Source organism: Apium graveolens, chromosome 1 (assembly GCF_009905375.1).
Source record: "Apium graveolens cultivar Ventura chromosome 1, ASM990537v1, whole genome shotgun sequence".
NCBI lineage: Eukaryota > Viridiplantae > Streptophyta > Magnoliopsida > Apiales > Apiaceae > Apium > Apium graveolens.
In genome coordinates, this window is record NC_133647.1 from 44,780,024 (window position 1) to 44,791,681 (window position 11,658).

At 34.1% G+C, this 11,658-nt stretch overlaps 1 pseudogene; it reads left to right on the forward strand.

Annotated features, from left to right (window-relative positions):
• The first annotated feature begins 259 nt into the window (after positions 1-259).
• Positions 260-350, forward strand: LOC141680268 (small nucleolar RNA R71; annotated as a pseudogene).
• Positions 351-11,658: the final 11,308 nt, after the last annotated feature.

The following is an 11,658-nucleotide window of genomic DNA, read 5'->3' on the forward strand; positions in this document are numbered from 1 at the left end:
AGAATCGACCTTCATAGACAACGCTTGGAGCTGCGCGGCAATAGCGGTGGCTGCATCGACTTCCAGAATACCTGCTACCTTCCCAGACATCATCCTTTGAGTTGGGTTTTGATGCTCATTTGCAGCCATAGTCTCAATAAGATTATAAGCCTCAGTATAGCTTTTGGCCCACAAGGCGCCTCCAGCTGCTGCATCGAGCATGGGCCGAGATTGGGCCCCTAAACCATTATAGAAACCAGTGATCACCATCCAATCGGGCATTCCATGATGTGGACATTTTCTCAACATTTCCTTGTAGCATTCCCAAGCTTCGCACATAGATTCTGTAGGTTGCTGCACAAACTGAGTATGAGCACTCCTCATAGCAGCAGTCTTGGCCATTGGATAAAACTTCACCAGAAACTTTTACGCAAGATCTTGCCAAGTAGTGATGGACCCAGCTGGTTCAGAATGTAACCAGTCCTTAGCTTTATCCCTCAGTGAGAATGGGAAAGCCTCAGCTTGATAGCCTCATCAGTCACACCATTATATTTGAAAGTACTATAGATCTCGACAAAATTCCTTATGTGCATGTTGAGGTCTTCAGTCGCAGCTCCTCCGAAAGAAACAGAGTTCTGTACCATCTGAATAGTGCCTGGCTTGATTTCAAAGGTGTTAGCTTGGATAGCCGGATGAAGAATGCTTGACTGAAAGTCATCAATTTTAGGCCGAGAAAAGTCCATAAGTGCTGGATCTGCCGGAACAATACGATCAACCATGATTACTGGCTCTTTCTGCTCACTTCCTGAATCTGAATCTTCAAAGTCTATCTTCTCCGGAATATCAAGAACTTCGTCTGTCTCCTCAGCTGTATCTAAAGTCCTCTTGCGAGTACGAGAACAAGTTTGCATAAACGCTCGCTAAAGTACCTGAAACACAACCGGAAACAATAAGTAACACGTCTTAATCACTGAGTCCTAACGACCAATGATGGTAAGTACATAAACTAAACAAATACGCCGAGTCCCCGGCAGCGGCGCCAAAAACTTGTTAGGGCGAAAACACGCGCTAAATTCACACAAGTATACGCGTTCGCAAGTAATATAGAATACTTTCTAATTCGTTCCCACAGAAAGTCAGACTAATTATGTTCAATTAAACTCACTCACCAATGTATGATTACTTCTCAATGTTAAGACAATAACACTTAGATTTGATTAACTAATTATGAACTATCTACTAGAATTAAACACTTAATTAACACTTAGAATTAACAATATTAAAACACTCATGAGATCACAACTTCATTACTACTTCCTTCAGTAGTCATTGTTATTACCCTTAGCATGCAACAACGATGATATTAATCGAATAACACGAAACTGATAAAAACCAACTTTCATTGTACTAATACCATTCTACCAAACATCCACAATTAAGATAGAAGTTGAATAGGCATCAATTATGTTAAGTCCCTATATGTCTACAGAAATTGACAACATAATAATTTAAGAACAAGTTATTCCTTTTGATTATACAGGGAGAATAAAACGGTTAGAGTTACCCACTAATCATGCAGACTCGTACATGAACCTATGCTAGCATGGCAAGTTCTAAATCTCGAGTGTATGCAAAAGGAATGTGGAAGCCTATTCAACTGGGTTTTAGAGCAACAGATGTTTGAATTGATTATCCGTCGGGTACATGATCATCCGTCGAGTTGCCTTGCTGATCATCCGTCGAGTGGCATTGTTGTTTATCTGTCGGGTAGCTATCTGGCACTTGACTTTATTTCATTTATGCAGAATTACAAGACATCATCTATGTACAATTAATCAACCTATTCTGCATATCTATTTAAAGTCAACATGACTTGAGTACTACTACAGAATCTAAACAAGGTGTATGCAGAAATGTTCTATAGACTCATTATTACACAAGCTACTCACTCGATGGATAATTAATCATCATCCGTCGGGACTATATTGAGTCATCCGTCGGGACTATATTCCTTATCCGTCGAGTGCTACATTTTTCACTAAGTAAAATCTACTAAGGTGTTTTGTTAATGAAATCATCAAGTTCACAACATATCCACAACAACTTATTAAATCACTTGTTAAGTTAATTTTTCAAGACTGGTTTGTAAGTGTGGGATATCATTTATTGCATATTAGTTGGAAATCCCATCTGTAAGGAATTCTTAATATAAGTTCACCAGTATTAAATCTTCAATATTTAAAGGATTTGTGAATTCATCAGTAATCCAGTACCTCGTACTTAGTGCTACTATCTTGATTATCATGATTACAATGTCATATACATTTGTGGTAGTTAAGTATTATAGGATTAAGTTTGAATATTATTTTAATTGATTTAAATTATAATGGTAGACAATTCCATTCCATATCAGTCTCATAATTTAAATTATATTAGAATAATATGCAGCATAGTTATTTGTAATATGTACAAATAATTGTGATACTTTTAGTATTAGTGATATTATTTAGAATTTTTGTTCTAAGTAATCAATGCTTATTTCTAAAATCACTAATATTTAAAGTTGAAGTATTTTCTAAGTGATGTATAAAACTCTCAATATTTTATATGTTTAGAAAGTATTTCTAAAATTACTAATTATCCAGAGAGTGATTGCCATGTATATAAGTCATATATCCTTTTGGTGATCATTCAAGGATAATTATAAATATTTAAGTGCTAGTATCTAACTCATAGATATTTAGTATTTATTTATTCAATATCTATTTTGGGTAGTTTGGATTATGGAAATTGAAGCAATTCAATGATTTTATTTGCTCCATAATTCAAACTAACTTAAAATAAATAAGCAGCATGAATGATTATAACTAAATATGTCAACAATTGATATCTAGTAAATTGATTATAACTTATGTGTTATAAGTTAATTATGAGATTTTGGTTTTAGTGAATTTAGCAATGATTACATCTCAAGAATTTACTAAAATCAGAATATGATTGTAGTATGATTAGTTGTATGCAAATTCTTGACTTACATCAGTTAATGATATTTAGTTAAGAGTTCAACTATGAACTAATTGTGAAGTATTAGTATTTGTGGTATTATTTAGAACTCCTCTAAGTAATCAATGTTTATCTTCAGTCTTTTGTACTAATATACAAAGTGTGGAAAATTTTCTCAAGTACAACTATGGTTAAAATGTTTGATTGCATTATTAGAAGTAATCATATGTTGTCAACTTAAAATAATTTTTATACTTACTTGCAAATTCCTAAATACTTTGATATAGATGTAATACTTAGTGGATCAAAGTATATGGAACTTAGAATATTTTTCTAAAATTGCAAACAAGACAATGTTGGTTAATGTTGCTTTATTTATCGAACCCGTATTGTTTGAGATACTAAAGTTGTTAGGAGTTAACAATTGTATGATATATGAAATTGAATGCTGATGTCTTTTTTTATAGATAATTGGTATTTAATTCATTGATATCTTATTTTAATATTTAAAATAAGATGCAGCATAATTATTGGTATCCAAAGTACTTGACAAGTATCAGACAATGATATATTGTTAATATTTTATTGCAGATAATTGTGAGATTTTAAGTTCTAGTGGATTTATATGAGTTGTTATATCTGACATATTCACTATAATTTGAAATCAGTAGCATAGTCCTTCTTATTAAGATTATTTATCAATAAACAATATGGTTGGTAATAATTTTATAAAGATAGATTATGGAGCTTTTGATATGAATGAGAATTGCTTAGACTTTACCCTAAGTGATCAATGCTTTTACAAAAACTCATTCATCTTGAAAGACAAAATCTTTCTTTCTCTTCTTAATACTGCTAGGTCATCAGTCTGTGTTTTATCAAATCATTTATCTTTTAGGCATAAAAACAGAATTGTGCAGTCGAACAGTTTTATGAGAAAATCAAACTTCTTTCTACAGTGCTGATTGCTTATTTTACTAAAATCTTTTTAAAATCACTATTGTACATCATTTCTTTCAATAGATTAAATGCATAATGTTCATTCATTATAGATCTTAAGTGCATTTTATCTCTATATTGCCATATGCTCTGTTATACAGGTTCAGCCTCCAATGGCCTTCTTTCATTTGATAGTCATGAGGTTGAAAACCCACAACATCTATCCCAGACTGTAAAGACCAACACAGAAACTGAACCAACCAACACTCTCTTACCCCTAAAATGAAGCATGAATGAGCGTGAGGGAGAAAGTGCCTTAGTGCACCACATAAGGAAGGTTCTGAAGTCAACCCAGCAGCTCTGTCTCCTACAAAGATGAGTAGTATTTAAACCAAGGCAACTGCTAGACCCCATACATCTTCTCAAAAAGACGTAATGGCTGAAAAGGCACAGAAACAATTACTAGATTCATCCTCTCAACAGGGTGCATCTATTGAAATTCACCTGTCGTCCAGGGTATCCGATGTAGTGTCACCACCTCAAACATAAACAATTCTTGATGCATAAGGATAGGTTATACACACAAAGGAAGAGTTGATGGAAATAAGAGTTTCGACCATTTTAAGGTCAGAATCGATTGCTCAAGGTTCTTTAATGGAACAATTACCTTTACAGGTGTTAGGAGAGGATACTGATCCAATAGCCATATCTCAGTAGTCAGTGTCTACCTCCCCAGGCTTAAATCCCCTGGATGCATCTGTGGATAGTGGATCTGACATAGGTGTAGATTGACAACTTGTTGACAATGATTCAGATTTAGTTGATGAGTTACATGGAAATATCTTCACAGATATTAGAAGGAAACTTTGATCTTTATGCTAAATTCTTTGGATCATTGTTTACCTTCCCAGAGTTCAAATCTGGAACCCTAGAAGGGAAACTAGCAACTTGTAGATAATAACTCAGATTCTTCCGACGAGTCTAACAAGGATGAGGATTTGCGAACTCCCATTGCACCACCTGTGACCTCCTTAAGGATGGCTAAGGTGATTTTCCTTGTAGGTACAGCTGGATTTTGGAGCTATGAGAGGAGTGATACACTTCTGAGAATGAGTGTAAACATGAGTGGAGAGAAGAGTGAAACACATGTGAGGTACACAAAACAGAATCGCACACTCACAGTAAGGAAGAAGGAGAAACACCATATCCCATTCCCTATCCCTAAACATGGTTCTTGATACTTCGGGTCTCGAATCTATTTATGATTGGAACCTAACTCTTAAGGACCTAACATTTAAAGATTGGATAAGAATACTTCGGGACCTAACAAGCAAACAATTAGTAACAATTGGTGATCTCACATTTGGGAGGTATAAGGAGTAAGGAAGATTGGTGAACATGATGATCAACAGTGAAGCCATTTTACAGAATTTAAAGGGACATGGTTGATTAGGCTCTGACTTGTTATTTTTTTCCAACCAAGTAAAATATGAGAACTCCTTCAGATGTTAGCATACATTCCTTCTTTAAGGGGAGATAAAAGCTTAAGTAATAGTTTGGAGGATTCCTCAACTAAGGGGGAGGAATAGGAGGTAGGAGGAAAAAGGTAAAGCAAATAACCACAACACCATTGTTGTTTGTAAATACGGAGCCTATTGTATGGGAGAGGTGGTAAATACGAAGGTGATTTCCTAATGATCAGAAGAAGTGGTTTGGTTCATCACTATTCTTAATAAGGGGAGAAGCTGTTTTCCAAAAGGGGAGTACCATTGGTTTGTATCTGCGGATCCTATTGTACGGGAGAGGTGGTAAACGAAGGTGATCTCCTTTAAATAGTTGATTCCCATAGGGGGAGAAGCAAGAGAGATATGTGCTTCTCAAAAAGAAATATGGTTGTACAAAAGAAGCTGCTGATGATTACTTCAAGACTGAGAAGTATTATCCGACAGAGATTTGAAGAACCAAGGAAATGAAGATGAAACTACTTGAAGCTCAGTTCAGTGCTAGAGGAACAACAGCTCGTGAACAGCTGAATCGAGGTTAGTCGTCTGTGAACCAGACCAGTTGCACTAGGCGTCAACAGCTCGTGAAAGGAATCTGGGTATTATTTATAGAAGGATTGTTAAGTTGAGGAACATACTTGGATCGAACGTTTATCTATTAAAGTACGAGAAGAGGTGTGCAGGGCATACAGCTAAACAACTCAATGGATTGACGAAGTTCAAAGTTTATTTATTAACTTAAATAAATTTATTTAGTGGACTTCTATATAATTTATTTAATAAACTTAAAATGATTTATTTATAAACTTTAAATAAAGTTTATTTGATAAATCTAAATTAGTTTATTTTATATAAGTTATATTTAAGTTAATTTAATAAATTAATTTATTTAAAATTTAAACTTAAAAGAAAAGAAAAATAAAAAACAAAGAAAAAGGAAAAGAAAATCAAAAGAAATCAAAAAGAAAAAGAGAAAGAAAAAAAGAAAATAATAAAAAAGGGAATGGATAAAATCAAAACAAAAGGAAATCCGGGTTTGTTTTGTTTTAGTTAAGATAAGTAAACTAAGTACATTTGTTGTACTAGTATAGTAGTAGTCGGCATAGAAGTAATCAGCTAACTCCCTCCTGTACCTCCTGTGGTCGCTACACAGAGTAACACGCGAAGAAAAGCTAAGGAAAATAAACACCCTGGTCGAAAGTGAGAGCTCAAAATTATTCTAAGGCAAGATCCTGTACTCTTGGTCGCCACAGAGCTTGTATTACCTTGGTCGCCACAAACTCCTCACCCACTACTTTATTGAACAATCAATTTATTTGTGTGGTCAATATTCAATCTCACATTTTGATTGATATAATAGTCTACACTTTGATGCAGAAACAAGAGTTGTATTGTTCTGAGTTTTATCTTCTTCTCCAACAAGAGGAGATAAAACAAGCAGCAAAGAAAATACAGAGAAGCTCCGGGCACATTGTAAATTCGTTAATCTTCTCACCGGAGTAACGTTATAATGCCCGATTTAATTCTTGTATATTCATAGGGGCATTATAATCGTTACCCGGTAATTAAATCCTTAGACAAACAAAAGTTAGATCATTGTATAGGATTTGATTTGTAAATCTTTGTAGAAGCTAGGAACTTTATTGTTCTTAAATTGTAGCTGGTTAATTTATTTACCGGAGTGTAGCAACCCCACTCGAGGATTTATATATGAATATATACTTCCCCGAATATCTTGTATTCCTTATTTTATATTGCTCCAAACACTATTCACCTCAAGAACACAAAACCACTAACTGAGCACTACATCTAAACCCGCTAAAGATTCGAAAGAATTTTTAATTTAGTGATTATCATATTCAACCCCCCCCTCTACGATAATTCGGGACCTAACAACAACCAATACTAGGATATCATATAATCACCACACACTTAGGTATCGAAACAATTAATTATAGAAATCTATAAGTAAATCCGTTAGAACCCCATGATAACGATTAGTTCATAACCAAACTCATCGTCACCATGGGTTCGATTGAAAGCATGGTAAATAAACTACGATAAAGTAGGTCCTTAATAAATTGAATAATAATAACAAAGTACGTTAACGAGAGTATTAGGTTCAAACAACAAAGAAAACAAGCATTCAAGATTACAACTTAAGCAAAGAATCACAAGTAAAAAATAAGATCTTTTTTCCTTCGTTGTATTGTGCTATTGGGTCTTCTTCATGCTCTCTCCTTGCTCTTCTATCTGAAAAATATCTTTTTAAGAGTCTTTTTATAGCAACCCAACAGGTCAGGAGTCCAGCAAATCAATCTTCTATTAGCATCAGGATTCTGAAAAGTCGACCTAGCGCGGCCGCCCTGGGTTTCTATTAAGTGAGTGTGGCCACCCTGAAGACTGGCGTGCCCGCCCTGAGCTCCTGGAAAAACTAATTTTCTTCTGTTCTCTTGACTTCACTTGCTGGTTTTTTTTTGGGCAATCGACCGAGGCTCCATCCTAACACTCTTTTAAGCATAAAACTTGCAAAATCCATTCCTTCTTTCGAATATGCCCTGAAATGCAAAACACTACAAAAACACATCAAAAACACAAGTAGCTTGAGTACAAAACACCAATTCGGGCCTTTACGAAGCATTCTAAGTGGATATAAATGCCACCTATCACACCCCCAAACTTGAATCGATGCTTGTCCTCAAGCATAACAGACTCAAAAACAAGAAATAAAAATGCATGAATGCAACTAACATGAATGCAATGATCCCCTCAGAATAACTAAACCAACCAATAAGCAACATCTCAATAAATGTAATTTTTCACACAAAGTTCAATCAAATCCCACAAATCAACTCACAAACCAGAAACGTGCGTGTGTGCAATTGGTTAACAAATATACTCTTGCAACTAGATCAATAATCATAACTCACCTCTCATCAACACAATCACAAGGTTATAAATAGAATAAACGATAAACTCAAAACGACTGACAAAAATTCAATTTTATCAGAGTTATACAAGGATTCATGCTTTTATTGATAATACATAACAAAAAACATACATGCTTATTTGATCGTACAATGAGCGAGGTCCACAAAAGACTTATGCAATAAAACCCATGTAGCGAGCGTTAGGTTAGCGAATCCCAGACTATAAAAGCCTTAGGTCACTAGGCACAAAATCCCCTAGAACTTAATAACTCAAGTACTAAAGAGCCCACTCGTGATCAATTATGCATAACATATTTTTTTGCTTTTTTTTTCTTCTTTTTCTCTTTTTTTCAACAATTTCTGAACGAGTGTGTTTCACTCCATCTCGCTCAACCCTAAACTACTCATATAAATATGAGCCGGCTACTTGCCATTTGACACCTAGCCCAACTAGCATTGAAATCCAAGTTTTCTGCAGTTTAAAAAAAATCCATGTTCTTTCGTCATTAAGAGAATAGCATAAATTCTAGACATAAACAAGTGAATAAACCTCGTCAACAAACAAGTCATGATCATGATCTAGCACTCAAACAACCTATAAGAGTTAGTGAAAATTTCCTTGTTTCTAGCGTGCAAATCAATTCGTTAGTACTTAACATTCCTCTATACGACATCACTACACTCGAATCAACATCACAAATTAATCGGAAATGCAAACTTAACGAATCATGATATAATGCCAATGCAACTATATGCAACATATTAACATGATAACGAATACGCAAAATAAAAATAAAAACAAATAACTATATGACAAATATGCAAACTATATGAACTAAACTATCATTAATATGCATCCAAATGGACTCACACATAAATATTCCTTAACTACCTCCCCCAAACTTAAAAATTTCTCTGCCCTCAATGAATGTAATAGTAAGGAATCAAGGCATACCTACCCGGAAGAAGAATGATCATCACCCTCCGCGGGTGGAGTGTCAGGAGGCGGGGTTAGTGCTGCTGCTTACTTGAGTACGGGCTCTCTTTGGTGCCATTGGAATTAATTAAGTGAGATATGAAAGGTGTGTAGAGAGATTTAGGGTTTAAGAGAATAAAAGTGATGGAGATGGATGTATATAAGTGTATATATATAGATAATTAGAATTAGGTTTAAAATAGAAGTGGGATATGATTATGGGTTTAGTGGGGATAATGGGGTGTTGTTAGGAGTAAAAATCGGGTAAAAGAGATTGTAGAACTCATGTGGGAAACTCTTTTTTCTTCTGAAATTCGGATTTTTATATTTTTTTCTGGGGACCAGCGCGGCCGCCCCATATGGGAGCGCAGGCATGCCGTGTTTCTGTTGATTCAGTGCAGCCGCCCCGCTTCCCAGCGCGGAAGCGCCGTGCTCCTGGAAAAATCCCTTGTTTTCTGATTTTCTGATTTTTTTTGTATTTTCTTCTAGTTTTTTCTTCCTTCTATCTTCTTTTCTACCTACTAATATACAACAAGCTTGGGTTTCCTCCCAAGAAGTATTGGTTTACGTTGCTAGCTTGACGTAGAATTCTGAGATCAAGTGGACAATAAAATGGCACTAATATAAATTACGCTTGTATTATATCATATTTATAATAAATTATGTGTTTAATATGTCATTTATGTGTAATTAGCTATAAAATCCTAACTGTTACGTGCTATGTGTATTCTGTATCGTTCGGGTATTTTCAGGGTATTTCTCGGATATTTTATTTTTGAAGTTACAGCTTTCGTATCAAAAGTTATAAGACCTAAACTATGATTTTATAGCTGATATTTCAAATAAAATAATGGGCTCTATTTTTCATCAAACAGCTTGCACCATCGTGTTATTCTGAACATCTAGATATTTTATAAATTTTCTCGTTTCGCGAAAAATGACTTTTCCGGGCCCCATTGGGTATTAAAAGCCCCATAAAAATCAAATTTTTATTTTTATAAAATTATAGGACTTTCATTTATACCATTTTTTTTGTATTTTTGAATTATTCACAATATTTGGGAAATTTTAGCATATATATTGTATATATAAATTATTTAAAATTAAAATTTAATACTCAAAAATTATAAAAAAGGGGCCAATTAATTTTAATAAATGTATAATTATGGCCATAATTTTATTAAGGAGTACTCCCTCCGTCCCGTTGATTTCTATACGTTTACTATTTGCACGCATTTCGAGACCTCTATAATATATAGTTCCGTAATATTTTTTTCAAAATTTTTTTTGAATAAAAGTTTAAACATGAAACTTTTATACAGAAAAAAAAATTTATAAAAAAATATTATGGAATTATGTTTTAAATGAGCATTGAAAAGCGTGCCGAAAAGTAATGTATAAAATTCAATGGGACAGAGGGAGTATTATTTTACCTACTATAAATAGCCTAATTTTATTTTAATTGTTATTAATTAATTATAAAAATTCTGAAAAATCTGCAAATTCTCTCAAGAACCGGGTCGGGTTTTGAATTCGGGTTGCACAATCAAACGTTGATTTTGATCTGATTTCTATACCAAATCAAGCAGTTCAAGTGCTCAAAACACAGATTTTGATATGTTCTTTCTGTTTTTGCCATCAATTTCAAGTTTTGATTTGTTGTTTTTGATTTTCGATTTCTAGGGTTTATACCCGATTTGATACTTTTTGATTCTGGGGTTATTTGTTGAAATTGGTGTTATGAATAGCTTTGCCTAATGATTTCTGATCGATTCCTGATAGTTAATTTAACAAACGATAGTTGTGAATGATAGTTCGATTCCTAGGATTTATACTCAATTTTGATTTATATGTTTTTTATTTTGAGAAAGCTGAGGTATATAGGGTGTTAGGGGTTTGATTCCGTGATGAACAAGCTTTGATTTGAGCTATTAAAATCAAGGTTTCATATACAAATGAAGAAAATCGATGCTTCGCCGGAGATGAAGTCGGTTTGATCGGAGAAGGTGACCCAAGGGTTATTCCGTGATGTTGTGGCTGGGAATAGATTGCCAAACTAATCTAGAATTGATACCAACTTAAAAACGAACCAAACGGTTCCGTTTTTGGCCTGAAAATGGCTCGCTGGAATATGCTCTAGTGGCCGGTTTCTGGGCAAAATACGGTGTGTTCTTCACGACCCGGATTTTGACCCAATTGGATTACCCGGTTTTGATCCAATTTTGTCAGAGATTGGATTCTGACAAGTGTTTCTGAAAAATTATTTTTATTTTTATTTTTATTAATTATAAAATCAGTTTTATTTATTTTATAAATTGATTAGTTAAAT